This window comes from Canis aureus, chromosome 21 (genome assembly GCF_053574225.1).
Source record: "Canis aureus isolate CA01 chromosome 21, VMU_Caureus_v.1.0, whole genome shotgun sequence".
NCBI lineage: Eukaryota > Metazoa > Chordata > Mammalia > Carnivora > Canidae > Canis > Canis aureus.
Window position 1 is genome coordinate 17,072,084 of NC_135631.1, and position 17,909 is coordinate 17,089,992.

Below are 17,909 nucleotides of genomic sequence, written 5' to 3' on the forward strand. Positions count from 1 at the left end.
GTTGCCCAAAATCACATACCTTTTGAATGAGAGTTTCAAGATTCAAATCTAGATCTTTCCAACTGCTAATTCCAACTTTTCATGGCAGGTAGTATAAAATAAAAATTCAAGTTGGCTTAGACATAATATAATTTTGGCAACTTCAAAATACTTACATTATTCATCCAGTTAATAGTCCCTTCCAGAACTTCCACTTCTGGCCAAGATGGCCAGAGTAATAGGGATTGGATTTATCCTTCTTGAAACATGAAAAGGTGGACAAAATTATAAAATAATAGCTTGAAAGGTATATCAGGCAATAAAGAACAATGATTCTTAGAGGCAAGTAACAAATGAGCTCTAAAATTTCCCCAGGTTTATGCCTTAAGAAAGTTTTGAGACCCAATGCAGTGAGGTTCGGGGACTTCCTAAAGGAAATGGATCTGAAAATCTGGAGAGACCAAGGCAACTAGAACTTGCAGGACAGGATATTGAAGAAAAGGAGTTGCACAGAGAAAAAAAAGACCTAGATGTGCAGAGGGTCCCCGTCGATTATTTAGCTGAGTACTAGTCAGTACACACACATGAGGAAACAATTTGAGGTTAGAGAAGGAAATACTGAAAAGATTATAGATAACAGCACTTGATGCTCCCACAAGGCTGGGAATACTGCCATTCTCACCAGCCAAACTGGAGAACTTTCAGGAGTCATGATGCATTGGGTAGACCACATGGAAAGAACTTGCTTCAGTAGTGGAAATAATTAGCCCTAAACTGAACAGTGTTCCTGTTCCAACTAAAAAATCTACAAAGAACGTCTCAAAAGTATTGTACTGTTGTGTGGAGGGGTAGGGCTAAATGGGTGATGGATATTAAGGAGGGTACTTGCTATAATGAGCACTGACTGTTATATGTAAGTGATGAATCACTAAACTCTACTCCTGAAACTAATACTACACTATATGTTAACTAACTTAAATTTATTTATTTATTGGGGGAAAAAAGTATCATATTCTTTCCAAGTCATTTAACTGTGTTCCAGACAAAGCTCAAGAATATTTATGAGGGACACCTGGGTGGCTCAGCGGTTGAGCATCTGCCTTCAGCTCAGGGCATGATCCTGGGATCCAGGATCGAGTCCTGCATCTGGCTCCCTGCAAGGACCCCGCTTCTCCCTCTGCGTAGGTCTCTGTGTGTGTCTCTCATGAATATATAAATAAATATTTTTTAAATAATATTTATAAGAATACAAAAACATCTATCACTAAACGGTAAAATTCACAATGCCTAACATCCAATCAAAAATTACCATTCATGCAAAAAAGCAGGAAAATACAACCATAATGAGAGAAAAATCAATGATCAAAACTGAACACTGCCAAAGATGTCAGAATTAGCCATTGAGAACATTAAAACAATTATTGTAACTGTACTCCATATGTTCAAAAAAGATAAGTAGGGGTTTGAAAGATCAGATAAAGACTACAGTGTCTGATTATAATATATATATATATATTTCATTATGTATTATGTATAATTAATTATACATTAATTAACTATAGATTAGACATTCCAAAACATGTGCTTAGTGATCCTAAAGACACAGCAATAGAAAGCATCCAAATTGAGAGAAAAGTGAATCAAAAGAAAAATGCAGAGCATATCAGTGAGCTGTGAAACAACCTCAAGAAAGTTCACATCTGTGTAATTGGAGTCCCTGAAGAACAGAAAAAAACAGGGTTGATATAAATTTTTTTAAAAGACAATGCTAAAGGACGCTTGGGTGGCTCAAAAGTTGAGCGTCTGCCTTCAGCCCAGAGCGTGATCCTGGAGTCCTGGGATCAAGTCCCTCATCGCGCTTCCTGCATGGAGCTTGCTTCTCTCTGCCTTTTAAAAAAAAGAAAAGAAAAGAAAGACAATGCCGAGAATTTTGTAAATTTGATGAAAACTTGAAAACCTGAAACCCACAAATTCAAGATCCACAAAAAACTCCATTCAAAAACGATACCAAGGCATATCAAAATCAAATGGTTCAACACCAGAAATAAAAGGAAAATCTTAAATACATTCAAAGAAAAAAAACACATTATGAATAGCAGAACATAAGTAAGCATAAAACACATTTCTCAGAAACAATGCAAACAGACAGTGGAGCAATGTCTTAAAGATCTTAAAGGAAAAGAAAATGCTTTTAGAATAGACCAACTAATTGCATATCCACCCTTTCCTGAACACACCCACCCAGTGAATCCTTCTGACTTTGCAATACACTCAAAACTTATTTATAATGTTAAACCATTTTTCACCTTTTATTTAAGTTATTGTCCAGGTGTCTTAATTTCAAAATTATTATGGATAAATTAAGATGATTTCCGTTATCGTTCCACCATACCTAAAGCAAGTCAGGTTGTCCCTGTATATTACCTTACTCTCTCCCCACTAGATTCAGAACTGCTCATAGGAAGAAACCAAATTTTATTCACTTATATAACAAACTCTTCTCAAAGAAGCATCTTACATTAAGTATGACCTGAAGTGAAGTGTCATTTATTTTCTTGCTAAAAGGTCACTTAGCTGTGAGCACTTATACATCAAGGAATTTGAAGGAACCCGAGGTGTCAATAATAACAGATATCTTCATATGCATTATAATCATATACCAGGGATCCCTGGGTGGTGCAGCGGTTTGGCGCCTGCCTTTGGCGCAGGGCGCGATCCTGGAGACCCGGAATCGAGTCCCAAGTCGGGCTCCCGGTGCATGGAGCCTGCTTCTCCCTCTGCCTATGTCTCTGCCTCTCTCTCTCTCTGTGACTATCATAAATAAATAAAAATTTTTAATTTTTTTTTTAAAAAATCATATACCAAAGCCATATTTTGACTTTATCTTAATGATAAAGAATCAATTCTAAGGTTACTTATGTTAACAAAGATAAGACCTGTAATGATTAACCAAATGAACATCTTTTCTTATCTCATGGCAACTTCTGAAGCTGCCACCCTAAATCTGTTGGTCAGAGCCAGACAGGTAAGAGTTTCTTAGTGTGGTCATATTCAGAAGCTTAGCAATTCCTAAAACAGCAGGCGAGGATTTAAATCACCATAAAAATAATAAAGATTTCCAAATAGTCCCAGCTTTGGACTTCACCAGCTCCTAGAACTATAAAAAATGCTACTGATGTGATTTCAACTACTTTCCTTTAGAATTTTCTCATTATTCCTTTTCACCTGTCACAAAGTTCTTCCTCTATGTAGACTCTTTTTTTTCTTCAGTAAAAATATGTAATATCTGTGCCTAAAGCTGTAGAAACATACAATGACCTTTTTTTCAATTTCTCTCTTTTTTAGTAGGTGACACAGGGATCAAAATACTTTAAAAGCATATTGCAGACTTCATTCCTTCATTTCATCTATTCCCTGCCTTGTTCCCAGGAAAAGTTTAAAGCATATTATGGACTGTCTAAACACAATTTTAGAATTTTTATTCAAGAAATTTTAAGCCACTATAAAATTTTAATCCACAAAGCCATTTTTTCAAATTTCAATCTGTAAAGGTGATTTTAATGTTGAAATACCCATTTAATAAGTGAACATAAACTTTCTATTTGAGACAAATTATTCTGCAAAACTTCATCATAGATGATTAGAGATTGAGGTAGCCTCAGTCTACACTAGCATCAAAATCCAATGACTTATAAAAGGGTAAAAGGGGGCAACCCTGGCGGCGCAGCAGTTTAGAGCCGCCTGCAGCCCAGGGTGTGATCCTGGAGACCTGGGATCGAGTCCCACATCGGGCTCTCTGCATGGAGCCTGCTTCTCCCTCTGCCTGTGTCTCTGCCTCTCATTCTCTCTCTGTGTCTCTATGAATAAATAAGTAAAATTTAAAAAAATAATAATAAAAAATAAAAGGGTAAAAGGTAAGGAATGTGCTTCCTTGATCCTTGTGAGTTTTCACATTTTCTGGCAGATGTGAGTATAAAGGGAAGTAGAGAAATCAGTAGATAAAATGAGACCTTTGCTCTAAGAATTGTAAAGGGGAAGCTGGAGAAAATCAAACACTGGGAGCAAGTCCCCTGCAAAATCATTTCATGGAAGAATTGAATTTTACAATAGCGTCATTCCATGGATGAATGCCATGAATGTTCTTTTATGTAAGAAAGTTTATTATAATCTTGGAGAGGGAATTACACTTATTATTAACTAACATTATTATAGGCTTTCTACATGTCCACATATAGAAAATACATTATCACATTGACCTTTAACAAAAAAATGCCCATTTTCAGATTATGAAAACTTGATAATCCTTATTTTCACATTATGCAACTCAGAACAGTTGAACAACTTGTTCAAGCCACATAACTCAATGGTGCAACTAGGTTTTTAATTTAATACCAGAGACTGCACTCTTGATTATATATATATATATATATGATTCATATATGTGAGATTCATATATGTGAGATTCATATATGTGAGATTCATAGTTTCATAGTCATGGGATTCTTAACATGTACATATGTTATGTACATATATGTCCTACCTCTTCATTATCCATCTGCAGCTCCAATGCCATCAATCACTTCATCTGTGCTGAACCCCCAGTGACTCTTTATGCTCCCATATACATATCATCATGGCAATCACTGCCTTTTTGGAGTTTAATCTGAGTATTGCATTGACTGTCATGTTTGGTCACCATATTGTCCCACATGTGTATCCTGGCTGCTGTCCTGAGGATGTCCTCAGGAAGGAGAAGACTTCCCTGCTCTGACTCTGACCTAACAGATGTTTCACCGTGTCCATAAGACTCTTGTGGATATTTACAGCCTGATTCTAACAAACCCCAGGAGAATATGAAAGTGACCACCATGTCTTGCAGCACTGTGATTCCCATGTTGAACCCTTGATCTACAGGCTAAGAAACAAGGAAGTGATAGAAGCACAGATATGATAGCAAAGAACTATTTATGAACTGGACCTCATTTCTTAATATTAAGCACAAGGAAATATTCAAGCAAATTTTTTTCCAAGAAGCTATTTGCTCAAAGCAATTTCTCCAATAGCCTCAAAAACACATTGAGATTTCTAAACCCCTAAATTACATGAAAGGTTACCAAATTCTCACAGAGATAGATTTATCTGGAGAGGCAACATAGCCCTTCTGCCTGATGAGCAAGCTTCTCTTGCTAATGACTGATCTTTATAGAAAGTAGGAAAATCAGCAATCAATATGCTACAACAATATCACCCAAAGGGTATTTGAAAACCAGTCAATGCAATATTAATCTGAGAAAAGCAACATCAACTTCCAAGAAAAGTTAAGGGTAGAAATGGGAACTTTCTGGGCACTGGGAAAGCAGGCAAGAGTCCATAAAGACATTTGAGGTAGACTGGGGTGCAAAAGAAAATATTAAACAAATACCCATGAAGGTCCATCACAGAGCAGAACCTCCAGGGGTAGTCAAAATAGAAAACTTTCCTCAGATCCTGGAGGAATACAGCTCTCATATTATCTCATCACCTGACTGCCCAGATGCCCTCTGCCAAAATCTGAAACCATTAGTGACCCCAGAGACATAGGACATCTTCAACTGGCCAAGGTGCTAACAGTCATGGCCAGCAGCAAGCTGCCATACCAAAAGGCTTCTAACATTAGGCCTAGCAGTATCCTGCCCAGTCAGTAGCATCGGCTGGCAAAACAATGGAAAGCTTCTCTCATTCCAGCATCACACATTCTGTTAGCTGCGTCAATGCAGACAACATCTGCCCTAACCCAGCATTTCCCAAAATGGAGTCCAGAGAATTTATTCTTACAACAAGCTCAACAGGAAAAGGATTCCAAGGCCAAGAAGTAAAAAAATTCTAAGCTAATCAATATCATATTTGTTTACCACTAGAGTTTCCAGAAGTATAGTACACAGAAATGTGGATTTTGAATCTTTCTGAAGACAGAAAGAGTATGGAGTATTTTCCAGATTTGTTGGGACACAGGACCCTTTTTAATCTAGGGGCCATTTGCTATATTGTCTCAATTCTAAAATGTATATTTCTTTCATATTTTAATGTTTCCGATGTTAGGCCTAGCTTAAAATCCAATGTACATTTAACAGAGCAATAAAATTATTCTAAAATTGAAGGTGACTGTCAATCTATCTATCTACTATAATATAATAAAGGAAATACACTTTAACAGCTTGGAACTCATGTTTCCTCTAGAACAGTTTGAAAAATACCTCTTTTAAAAAGAGTTGGCTAAATGCATTTATAAAAGTAACTAAAGTGGGTAGACTATTGAAGTAGTTCCCAGAAAACATCAGTTTAACAATATCTTCAGCTCTAAACAGAATGCCACATTTTGTATATAAATAATCAATATTTTATCCAGTCATTAACACAAGTGTCTTAAAGATTTCCAATAGAAAGCATGCTGTTTATTCTGTTCTAGTTATTGTGGATGTTAAACGTTTTTATTTATTTAAAAAGTGTCTGGGGGCACCTGGGTGGCTCAGTGATGAGCATCTGCCTCTGGCTCAGGTCATGATCCCAGGGTCCAGGAATTGAGTCCCGCATCAGGCTCCTTGCAGGAAGCCTGCTTCTCCTTCTGCCTATGTCTCTGCTTCACTCTCTCAATCTCTCATGAATAAACAAAACAAAATCTTTTAAAAATAAAAATAAAAAAACAGAAAGTATCTGATGATTCAGGCTGGCCATTTCATACAGCCTACCTATTTTGGTGAATTCCTAGTTCTTGAACACACGTACTATGGTCATTATTTACTAACTTTAATAATTTACTATGAGTCAGCTTTCTTCCTCACCTAAAGGGAAGTAAACTTTGTAAACACTTTCTATAATCCCAGCCTAGGCTGATCCAAAGAGTAGAAGTTAATTCCAGATGGGGTCTACTTCAGCTCCAAGAATGGTTAGTCATTCCCACGCATCAGCTCTCTCTGACCATACCTCATCTAATAGGATGCCACCCCACCTATGGACTTAGAATAGCCAAATGTCACTATCTGTACTCCTTGGTAGGGCTCTTGTAACAGAAACCACCAAACTGGAATTTATTGTCTCACATTTCTGGAGGCTAGAAGTCTGAAATCAAGGTGTTGACCAGATTGGTTCCTTCTGAGCACTTTAAGATAAAGGAGCTGTTCCAGGCCTCTCTCTTTGCCTTATGGATGGATGTCTTAACATATATTCACGTGGTGTTCTCTGTATCTATATGTCTGTCTCCAAATTTCCCCTATACGTAAGGACACCAATTATATGACATCATTTTAATTTAATTTAATGTATTAAAATATTTCTGTAAAGACTTTCTCTCCAAATAAGGCCCCATTCTGAGGTAGTGAGGTTTATAGGACTTCAACACATGAATTTTGAACAGGTACAATTCAACCCATAGCACCATTTATAATAAAGGCCACTCAACTGTTTAGGACACTAAGAATATAGACCTAAACATCTAGGCCCAAAACAAAACCAGATCAATCCTTTATTCCCTCTTCCTTTCTTGATAGATGAGTTCTCTGGGTGGCAATTTAGACCGTCATGGCATTCCAGAGTTACCGGAATTCCATTCCATTATCTCTGGCCAGGATGCCTCTTACACTCTTTAAAAGAAGTGTGCTCTAGTTCACAAATCAGAACCAGACAGCCATAGAGAACTAACTGAGCACCAATAAATTCTCAGGGGTATGACTTAAGCATAAGGAAGACCATAAGAAGGTGAAGGATTGGGTGTTATGCTATATGTTGACAAATTGAACTCCAATAAAAAAAAAAAAGAAAGTGAAAGATTATTATTAAAAAAAACTCAATTTCAAGCTTAACTACAACCTCCAAAAGCACCAAACCCAAAATCAAAATTCAATGATAATAGCCAATAAGGATGATAATTCTAGCAACCATTTATTTATTGAATCATTACTGCGTGTCTGGAATAGATACTTTTTATGCATGGTTTTATTTCATCCTCAGTACCCCTGTATGAGGTTGATACTTTCAATTAAATTTTATATGTAAATAAAAAGCTTACCACATACCCTGGAATGTGGTGTATGTTTAATAACCAAAGCTTGCATGAATGTCTAATTAATAGATGACAAAATAAAGCTTCAGAAGCACCTAGAGCTGCACAAATAGTGAAAGATGCAGGCTATATTTGGATCCAGGCATGTTAAACTCCACAGCCTAAGATTGTATCTACTAAACTATATTGTGGCCCATTCCCACCCTGTGTCACAGAAGCCTGTGATTGTATAAAACCCAAGACATCCATCACATCCTAAGTCACTGCAGCCTTTTATTGATTCCCCTATGTAGTCTTCAGAGCTTGAAAATCACTCTTTTAAGATTCAACTAGGACCTCAGAAATGTGATTGTGAACCTCCTCTTTTTCCAGGACTCCTTCTCCACACACACACACACACACACACACACACACACATACACACACAAATAGTCCCCAAAACTCTGTATGTGCATCAGGAATGGTCTGAGCTGCGTTTCACAGACTCATATGGCCAATGGCTTCCTGCTTCCCAGGCTTAAGCGGCTGGCCGGTGAAAAGAAACCATTCCCTGGCTCAGATAAGCCCAAGAAGCTACTTCAACTGAATCTATTTCACATTTTCCAGCATCTAGCAGTTCTGGGAGCTATAGGCCCCAGCTCTGTGCTTGACCCACATGCCTATTTACCTGAGCTCAAGAACTCAGAGGCAGTGTGTCCCTGGGGTCTTCAAACTCAGCCTGTTTGGGGTTTCTTCAGTTTAAGAGAACTGTCCAAGCAGAACTTCTTCAGTCAAGAAGATCCAAGGATAGTGTAGTCTTGCTACCACCACCATTGTCCCCTACTACTCTCGTTGTCAGTAGAGGAAACACTGTGGCCTGGCCCAGCAAAACATGGTAAGTTTTCAGAGATACATGCTCTTTAACTTGACATCAATTGATGAATGTACCAGATCCCCCAATAATTGAAAGTCGATTGATTAAGGAAGAACCCTCTATTTGCTTAGTTTCTAAATCAACTGTTCTCTTTCAACTCACATTAGAGTTACCATTTCTTTTCCTTAATTTCTGTACCAGAACTATATAGAGTGTCCAAAAAAGTGCAAAGTGCTTCTACATACACCATCCTATCTGACATAACAACTCTATGAATCCACTCTGTCATTGGCAAAGAAAAATGTCCATTTTCTTTTATAGACAAAGAAAATGAAATTCAAAATGGTCCATTGGCTTTCCAAATCCCTCAACTAGGGAATCACAAACCAAGATGGGCATTTACTAGTTGGGTTTTTTTTTTTACTCTGTTTCCTTTCTATTACAACCCATTGCATCTCTGATTCTCAACACTCCCTTTCAACTCTAATGTCTCTGATGATATTACATAAACCCCATTTTCATTCTTGCTTCACAGTCTCTAATCAATTTTCGGAAATTCATTTCTTCAACAAATACTTTTAGGATGCATGCTCAGTGTCATATTTTGAGCTGAGTAAGGGCATAAAAATGAGGAAGCTGGGCATGGCATCTCCCTTCATGCAGCTTTACAGTCTAGCATTATTGGCACAACTCCTCCAGAACTTAGCTGAAGATGCCAAAAGCATACCACCAAAAAGATATGGTTCAACCATATTCAAACATAGGGAACAAAGGACCTTTCATAAAAGGAAGTTGGGGTTTAATTCCTGAAAGTACTCATTAGAAAGAATCCTGAGTGCTTAGAGAAATGATTTAAGAGGCTAAAGTGAGCCATCTATAAAGGGAACACCTGGCCAGCCTTCTGTCTGCGAGAGTTGAGAAAGCTCATTAGAAGAACATTTTTATCTTACCTTTTTACCATGTGAAATTCTCAAACCGAGCCAGACATAAAAGCTTCTGGAGTCTGTGTTTTCATAACAACTATTCATAACAACAGTGCGAGCCAAATTCAGTCTGACTAATGCAGCTAAATCACTGTCTACACTAGGACACAGGCTCCAGGCCATTAGTATCTGGAGCCTTTGTCTATAGTCCATATCTCTAAATTTCACAGGGTTTCCATGTTCTCATTTGTAATGTGGGGACTGCAATAACCTGTCAAAAATAATTGTTAGGAAGAATCTTTGAGAAAATGTAATCAAATACACTGTGAAAACTCTTCTTATATAATCCCTCCTAGAGTCTCTGTCCTAAGATTTTCTTAAGCTCAAAAGAGCTACCATTTTTAGAGTAATAAGGAAGTCTCTGCCATCTGGTTTGAAGAATAAAATTTGCCTTTGCAAGAGTCTAGCATTCTTAGAGGGAGCTCTTTGGTACCTTTTGTTATGCAGACATTAGCTGAGCATTTATTCTTTATTTGTTTTTGAGAGGAAGATCTGAGTAAGATCACTCAGGTGATTGTCCAAGGATTTAACTGGCTTCAGCTGCAGTTTGATCCACAGGCTCAGATAATAACATGCAGACTTGGTTTCCTCGCATCATTTAGCTCTGCCTTGTTCCTGGGTTGTCCTCAGACTCTAGTTTGTCTCTCTCCTTATAGAAAATGTCTGTTGCAACTCCAAGCCTCACATGACCAAATCCAGTAGTGGGCAGAAAACATTTCTTTCCAGGAATTCCAGAAAATATCTGCTCAAAGCTCACTGTCTCAGCTTAGATTGTGTGCCATTCTCGGAAGCAACTGCAGCCGGGAGGGATGATCAGCTCATGCCGCTGACTCTGGAGATGGAGCCAGTCGTTCCCAACCACAAAACTGAATGGGAAGGATGGCTTCCCTGGAGGAAATTTACCAAAAGAAGAAAGATTAAACTCTAGACTACAAGTGATAGATGTCCACTTATTTGGGAAAAGAGAAATTCCTACACACATCATTTTAACACAAGGTAGACTAAGACCAGCCAGGTAAAGATATGGGCAAAGGGCAAGAGGCAAAGGTCAGGGACCAGAGAAAGGCTGATTCTGAGAAGGATTCAGGAAAGTCTTGAGCACTAGTCTTGATTCTCCTACCAGCATAGTGGGAACTGGTCTCCTTTCATCTTCAGGAGCCCTGGGTTCCAGCTGCTGCTCCTTCACGGGCCTGTCAATGCCATATACACCAACATAATTCTCCTCTATAGAAGTTCCTCACCTACCAAAAAAAAAAAAAAAAAACACCTTAAACTCTTAAGCCTCTCCAGTTCTAACCTTTAGGATTTTAGCTCTGACCTCTACTGTTGGTTTCCTCCTCTCTCTGCCCTCAGGTATCTGGATACCCATGTGTCCCTTACTCTGTGATAGATATGCTGGTCCTGTCCTCTTTGGGTTCTGTTCCATCTCCTGTCATCAACCAGCCTGACATTAACTGCTTTGGTGAGTAATGAAAGAATTTCTGATATGGGATTGTTATTTGCATTTTGACAGAAGTCATCTAGAGCTTGTGTTTTAACACAACAGATTTATTAGAGTAATGGAAATTTGAGTATTTTGCTTTTATCTTTTTAATAAATTTATTTTTTATTGGTGTTCAATTTACCAACATACAGAATAACACCCAGTGCTCATCCCGTCAAGCGCCCCCCTCAGTGCCCGTCACCCATTCACCCCCACTCTCGCCCTCCTCCCCTTCCACCACCCCTAGTTCATTTCCCAGAGTTAGGAGTCTTTATTTTCTGTCTCCCTTTCTGATATTTCCCACACATTTCTTCTCCCTTCCCTTATATTCCCTTTCACTATTACTTATATTCCCCAAATGAATGAGAACATATAATGTTTGTCCTTCTCCGATTGACTTACTGTTGGTGGGAATGTGAACTGGTGCAGCCACTCTGGAAAACTGTGTGGAGGTTCCTCAAAGAGGTAAAAATAGACCTGCCCTACGACCCAGCAATTGCACTGTTGGGGATTTACCCCAAAGATACAGAGTATTTTGCTTTTAATCAAGTGGGCCATGGTTTCTTTCTGAAACCATCCATGAACTTGGCTGCCTTCACTACAGTTAGCAGTAGAATAATTAAGGAAACCAGACTTAGAGAAGCCAACTTTCAGACTTTAATACTTATATTACATAGATGACAACAAACATATTAAAGAATTTTTTGTGCAGGCATTTGTAATTCCACTTTGACATAAGAGCTCTGAATCCTCTCTAAAGTCATTTCCCTGAAGCAAGCATGAGACATTGTGAATTTTGAGGTTGTGCTTCAACAGTGGTACATAGTCTCATGTGGCTCAGAAGAAACATGAAAGAGCTGCCCTATGGAAAGAACTGATGTCTCTGGTCAACATCCCTCAAGAACTGATGTCTCCTCTGCCAACAGCCATCTGAGTGAGCTCAGAAGAGGATCTTCCTCCAGTAGAGCCTTGAAATAAGAGCACAGCTCTGGCTAACACCTCTAAGACCCTGAGCCAGTTAAGCCATGTCTGGATTCTTGACCTGAAGAAACAATAGGATAATAACCATCCTTTACTTTAAGCCACTAAGTTTTAGGGTAATTTGTTATACAATAAGAAAAATTCCTATAATAACCAATCAAAGATGCCTTTCAGAATCCAACTTTAAAAAAAAAAAAAAACACTCTTTTCCTTCTTCCCCTATACCTGTCCCTCATGCTACAAATCACTTCTGGGCCTTTGTTATTCTTGAAAAGTCTACTATTTTTCAGGCAATGTACTGGCCTATAGAATTAAACCCAGAACTGATCATTTCCATGAAATGTACTCTTTCCAAAAAATTGTATAGGTACCCAAATCTCAGAAAGGTTTTTTTCCAATAAAAATGTAGTCCCTGGGAAGTTGTGATAAAATACTTTTATATTTTAACATTTATATCTCTAACATATATATGTTTTATATATTATACATATGGTTCCCACAGGATTCTGTTTGCTGGCATCTCATTTCAGATAAACACACATTTCATATTAAGAAGCCTAGACTATAAGAAGAACAAAGTCCATTCAAATGCCCTAAACCAGCTGGTGGGTGAAAGCATATGAACCACCTCCCAAGAGATCATTTGGGGTCATTAGCTGACATTTTTAACAAACTTCACCTATTCATCATGTTCTTCCACAAGCCCCAGCATGACCATCACTGGTAAGCGGCTTCAGTTGCTAAAAAGCAGGGGGTCCAGCACTTAGGAAGGGACCCCATGGGGACTCTTAATTCTGAAAGGTCACAACTGCTTCTGGAAGAAGAGACACCATTGTCACTGGCAGGCACTCTATTAATATTCCATCAAAGTCCTCTAAGGCTTCTCTCTGTGTCTGACTCCCTCATTGGTTTCGTATTAGATGTTAGACGGCTCCCTTCAGCTTTCAAATTCCAGTGGATTTTTTAGTCAAATCAACCCTAAAACAGTTTTTATGTATCTATTTGTTAGGGAGGGGAATTGGGGAGAAGGGAGAGACCGAAAATGACTAAAACACAGAGGTTGTTGCCTCAAGGACAGAGACTGTACAGAACTGAATAAAGAGTTTCAGCAATAGTTCAACAATGACCTCCAAAGGCACTGAAGTAGGAAGCTGAAGACCTAGAGTCTTAATTTCAGCTGGGCCCCCAGACATCACGTGTTCGTGGGCAAGTTACTTCCTCTCTCTGCCTCAGTTTTCTCATCTGTACAGGAAAAAATTGGGGCTGGATTGGGGATGGTGAAGTAGACAGAATTCTAGGATGGCCTCCCAAGATTCCCATCCCTCAATGGCAAGATCATGGGGAAAGTCACAGATCATAGGAGAACATTCCTTGGACCAAATCAAAGATGGAAGAGCCCCTACCTTTCCACCAAGTGCTCATCAGTTTTCCACAAATCTAAAAAATCGGAGTAGCAAGAAACTCAGACTCAGGATGCCCTCTCTGATATCATGGGAAGAGCATAGAAAGCTAATCAGACCAGGGTTCAAATCCTGACTCTGCCACTAACTGTGAGATCACAAAGTACTCTATTCTTTGGAGTCCCAGTCTCATCTATAATAATGATACCCACCTACAACTGACACAACAGCACTCATGGCAACACCCAACAGATGCTTAATAATGAACAGAAATAACAAAGACTGAACCTGCACTGTGGCATGGAACACACACTGGAGTGGTGGCCACAAGCCCTACTGGGCCTACAGGCTGCTGTAGACAACAGTTAAGACCCTGGACTCTGCAGCCAGACTTCCTTGGTTAGAATCCTAACTCCACCATTTACTAACTGTGGGGGAGCACTTCAATTTTGTAAGTTACATGAACTTCAAAGTTACTTGAACATGCCATATCTTGGTGTTCCTCTCTATAAAATAACGACCATATTAATAGTCCCTCATTCATAACGCTGTTGTGAGAATTAAATGAGTTCAAAAGATGTGAAACACCAAAACCATATCTGACATGTAGTTCATACTCAATAAACATTAGTGATTATCATTATTATTCATTCATTCCACCTACATTTGTTGACAATAAAGGTTCCAAAAGCTATGTTAGGTGCCAGAACTGCAAAAATGTGTATGTCAGGCTGCTCAATGGAGGATCTCAACAAAAACAAATAAATAGATTTTTTTATATTTCATTTATTTATTTGAGAGAGAGAGCACATGCACAGGCAAGAGCAAGGGGAGAGGGGCAGAGGCAGAGGGAGAAGCAGACTCCCCGCTGAGCAGAGATTCCCAAGTTGGGGCTCCATCCCAGGACCCTGCGACCATGACCTGAGCCAAAAGCAGACACTTAATTGACTGAGCCACCCAGGTGCCCCTAGATTTTTTAAATTACAAAATGAAATCATAATTACAGCAACAAAAGAATTGAAATACCATGGGATCCCAGAAGAGGGCACCTAACATTGGAAGAAGAAAGGAAGTCATCCTAGAGAAGGGAATATTTTAATTGTACCTTACTTTGATAAGTCATGTAAAAAAAGAAAACCAAAGTGAACTGGGGAGGGGTCATAGCTGTCGAAAACTAAAAATAGTCATACCTTAGAAACATCATGCTGAGTGAAAAAAAAATTTATAACACTATACAATTTCTGTAATATGACTTTCATACAAAATGACAACCTACATTTTGCAAAAATACATACAAAAAATAAAAAAAATCTCATGAGATATACTGAATGGGAGCGGAGAGACAAAATTTAAGAGCATGAATAAAATTTAAAGAGAGAGAAAACAAGATCATGAACACCCAATGGTGATGATGTATCAGCAGCCAGAAGTGGGAATTAGGGAGTAAGGACCAAATAAAATGTGGGGAAATTTGCTGATGATATATTCCACCTGAAATTCTGGAAGGGTCAGATCACTTACTGTTGGTAAAATAAGATATCAGGTTATTGATCTGAATTCTCAAAAGTAGTGTTACAAGCAGTGTACACATGTACACACACGTACAGACACACAAGTTTAAATGTGAAGAGGAGCACAAGCCCACCTGGGCCAATAGGAAAGGGGTAAATCAGGCCTGTACTAACCTACCTGACCCTCTTATACAGTTAGAAACAGGTACCCCTTCCCCTGGACAAACTCAGTAGTAATAGGGCCAGCAAGCAGAGCACAAGCTGGATTTTGGCGCCACGAATGCCCTCAGCAGGGTACCCTTGTGCAGGATACAAGTGCACAACCCTACCAGGTAGTCCTACAGATCAAACCTTTAGGAAAAAACTGAACAGCCCTAAACCACACAAAAAAAAATCAAAGGTGCAGGTGGTGAGAGCACCCTCTCTTGGCAAGTCCAGGAGTGCTGAGCCTCAGAGCAGGAAAGTGGCCAATGTCAGCCTCCCACATTACTGCATTTTCTGGGCTTGGGAAAGACCATCTCTTGCAAAATGAGATGACATCTCATCATCGTCATCAGATGGAATGTTTACAGTGCACTCTAGGAATACCCAAGTCAACACACGACTCTAACTTCAAATTATTTTCCCTCTGGCCAACGTGATTTAACCCAAACACTGCCTTTCTTTCTCTGGCCAAGGATCTTTATGGAGAAGTTACACCTACATTCCAAACTTTGAAGAATGGTGGGATGTTGGAAAGCGGCAGAGGGAGAAGAAGGTAAGAGAGGATGGGATATGAAGGGATTAAAGGAGTAACCAACCCAAAGTGAGAAAAAAAAAAACAAATCATAATCCAATCTTTAGTTGGTATAAAGAATTCAAAATCTGAAAAGGGAGACGCCTGGGTGGCTCAGTAGTTGAGCGTCTGCCTTTGGCTCAGGGTGTGATCCCAGAGTCCAAAACAGAGTCCTGCATTGGGCTCTCTGCGAGGAGCCTGCTTCTCCCTCTGCCTATGTGTCTGCCTCTCTCTGTGTGCCTCTCATGAATAAATAAACAAAATCTTTAAAAAATAAAAATAGAAAAAATAAAAATCTGAAAAGGAATTTCATATCCATAAGTTAATGGGATCTTCACAACAACCTTGTAGAATTGGTATTAAAATCTTTAGTGGTGCTGGAAGAGGAAGAAGAGCCATTGTGAGGGGAGGGATGGGAGAGCTGGAGTCTCAAGGTAGGGAGGCCAGCTCTTTACCAGAGAAAAAAGTATGTTTAACTGTAGAAGCACATGGCAGGCAATCAGGCATCAGTAGTAAGGTCATAGACTCTGAAGACAAATGGATCTGGATTCCAGCCACCTAGAGGAGATTTGGAAAGTCCATTAACCATTTTAATCTCATTTCTTTATTTGCAAAAGGGGATGTAATAATACCTGCATCATAGAGTTATTATGAGGGATAAATTTACAAAGTGCTTAACAAAAAATGGCTATCACATAGTAACTGATAAATAGAAGCTACTGTTCATTCACGTATTCAAATAATATTACTGAGTGTTTTTGTGAGTCAATCCCTGATCCAAGCGCAGGGCCCAATGTTCAGCAAAAAAACAGACATGGTAATTGTCTTCATTAAACAGTCTTACGGAGTACATAGGCATATAGTTAGAAACAGGTACCCCTGTTTCTAAAATAAAATTTAAAAAAGAAAAAGAAAAGAAAAAAATAAAAAGCACTTCCACAATTTTCCTCCACCAAATCTTACCTGCCTGCCTGATTCTCTGTCCATATACTCCTACCATCCATCCCATGCTTATGTTCCTATGCAAAGTGAACCCCTCTGTTTACACACCAAACCCCATATCTTTTTGCTGAGTCAAGAATATTATTCTTTGATGTTGGCAAATCAAACTCCAATAAAAAAAATATACAGGAAAAAAAGAATTAAAAGAATAATTACCAAAATAGATATTAATTGTGAACTATTCTATCTATCCTACCATCGTTGTACTGTCTCTCATATCTCATTTCCTTCCTTCCTTAGCTTAACTTCCATAGTCAGTCATCATTGCAATCCTCTGGGAACACATCTTTGGCTCCCTTGTCGCCCTCTTGCTTTGCCATATTCACTTGGTTAAAGTGTAGCTCTAATTCAATCCAATCCATTGGCCATTTTGCAGTGTTACCCATTCAGCTAACAGACAAAAAACAGGCTACCATGTTGGCTGGTCTCACTTTATCCTCTTTCCATCCCAAAGCCCCATTTGCTATCTGGCAACCACACTATATTCCTCAGTCCATCCACTCTCTCAGCCAGCTATTTCATCTTAATCTCTTCTCTCCTCAAACCTTTAACATTACTGCCTCATCTTTAGTCACAGCTAAAGAATCTGGTTATTTCACAGAAAAAAATAAAAAGCACTTCCACAATTTTCCTCCACCAAATCTTACCTGCCTGCCTGATTCTCTGTCCATATACTCCTACCATTCCCTCCCATGCTTATGCTCCTATGCAAAGTGAACCCCTCTGTTTGCACACCAAACCCCATATCTTTTTGCTGAGTCAAGAATATTATTCTTTATAAAAAACAGTTAAAGGGAATAAAGGGGAAAGGAGAAACAATGAGTGGGAAATATCAGAAAGGGAGACAGAACATGAGAGACTCCTAACTCTGGGAAACGAACAAGGGATGGTAGAAAGGGAGGTGGGC

The 17,909-nt window shown here is 38.9% G+C and overlaps 1 long non-coding RNA gene across 2 annotated transcripts in view; it reads right to left on the reverse strand.

The window, feature by feature from the left end:
• Positions 1-13,873, reverse strand: part of LOC144293382 (uncharacterized) — a 324,951-nt gene extending 311,078 nt beyond the window's left edge. The window contains exons 1-3 of one of the 2 annotated variants that reach the window (XR_013360660.1): positions 13,718-13,873; positions 10,971-11,091; positions 8,659-10,738 (exon numbers count right to left, since the gene is read on the reverse strand). This is a non-coding gene — a long non-coding RNA (uncharacterized LOC144293382). Of the gene's footprint in view, positions 1-8,658; positions 10,739-10,970; positions 11,092-13,717 lie in introns of those variants that run through there. The other variant, XR_013360659.1, reaches the window with a different exon arrangement.
• Positions 13,874-17,909: the final 4,036 nt, after the last annotated feature.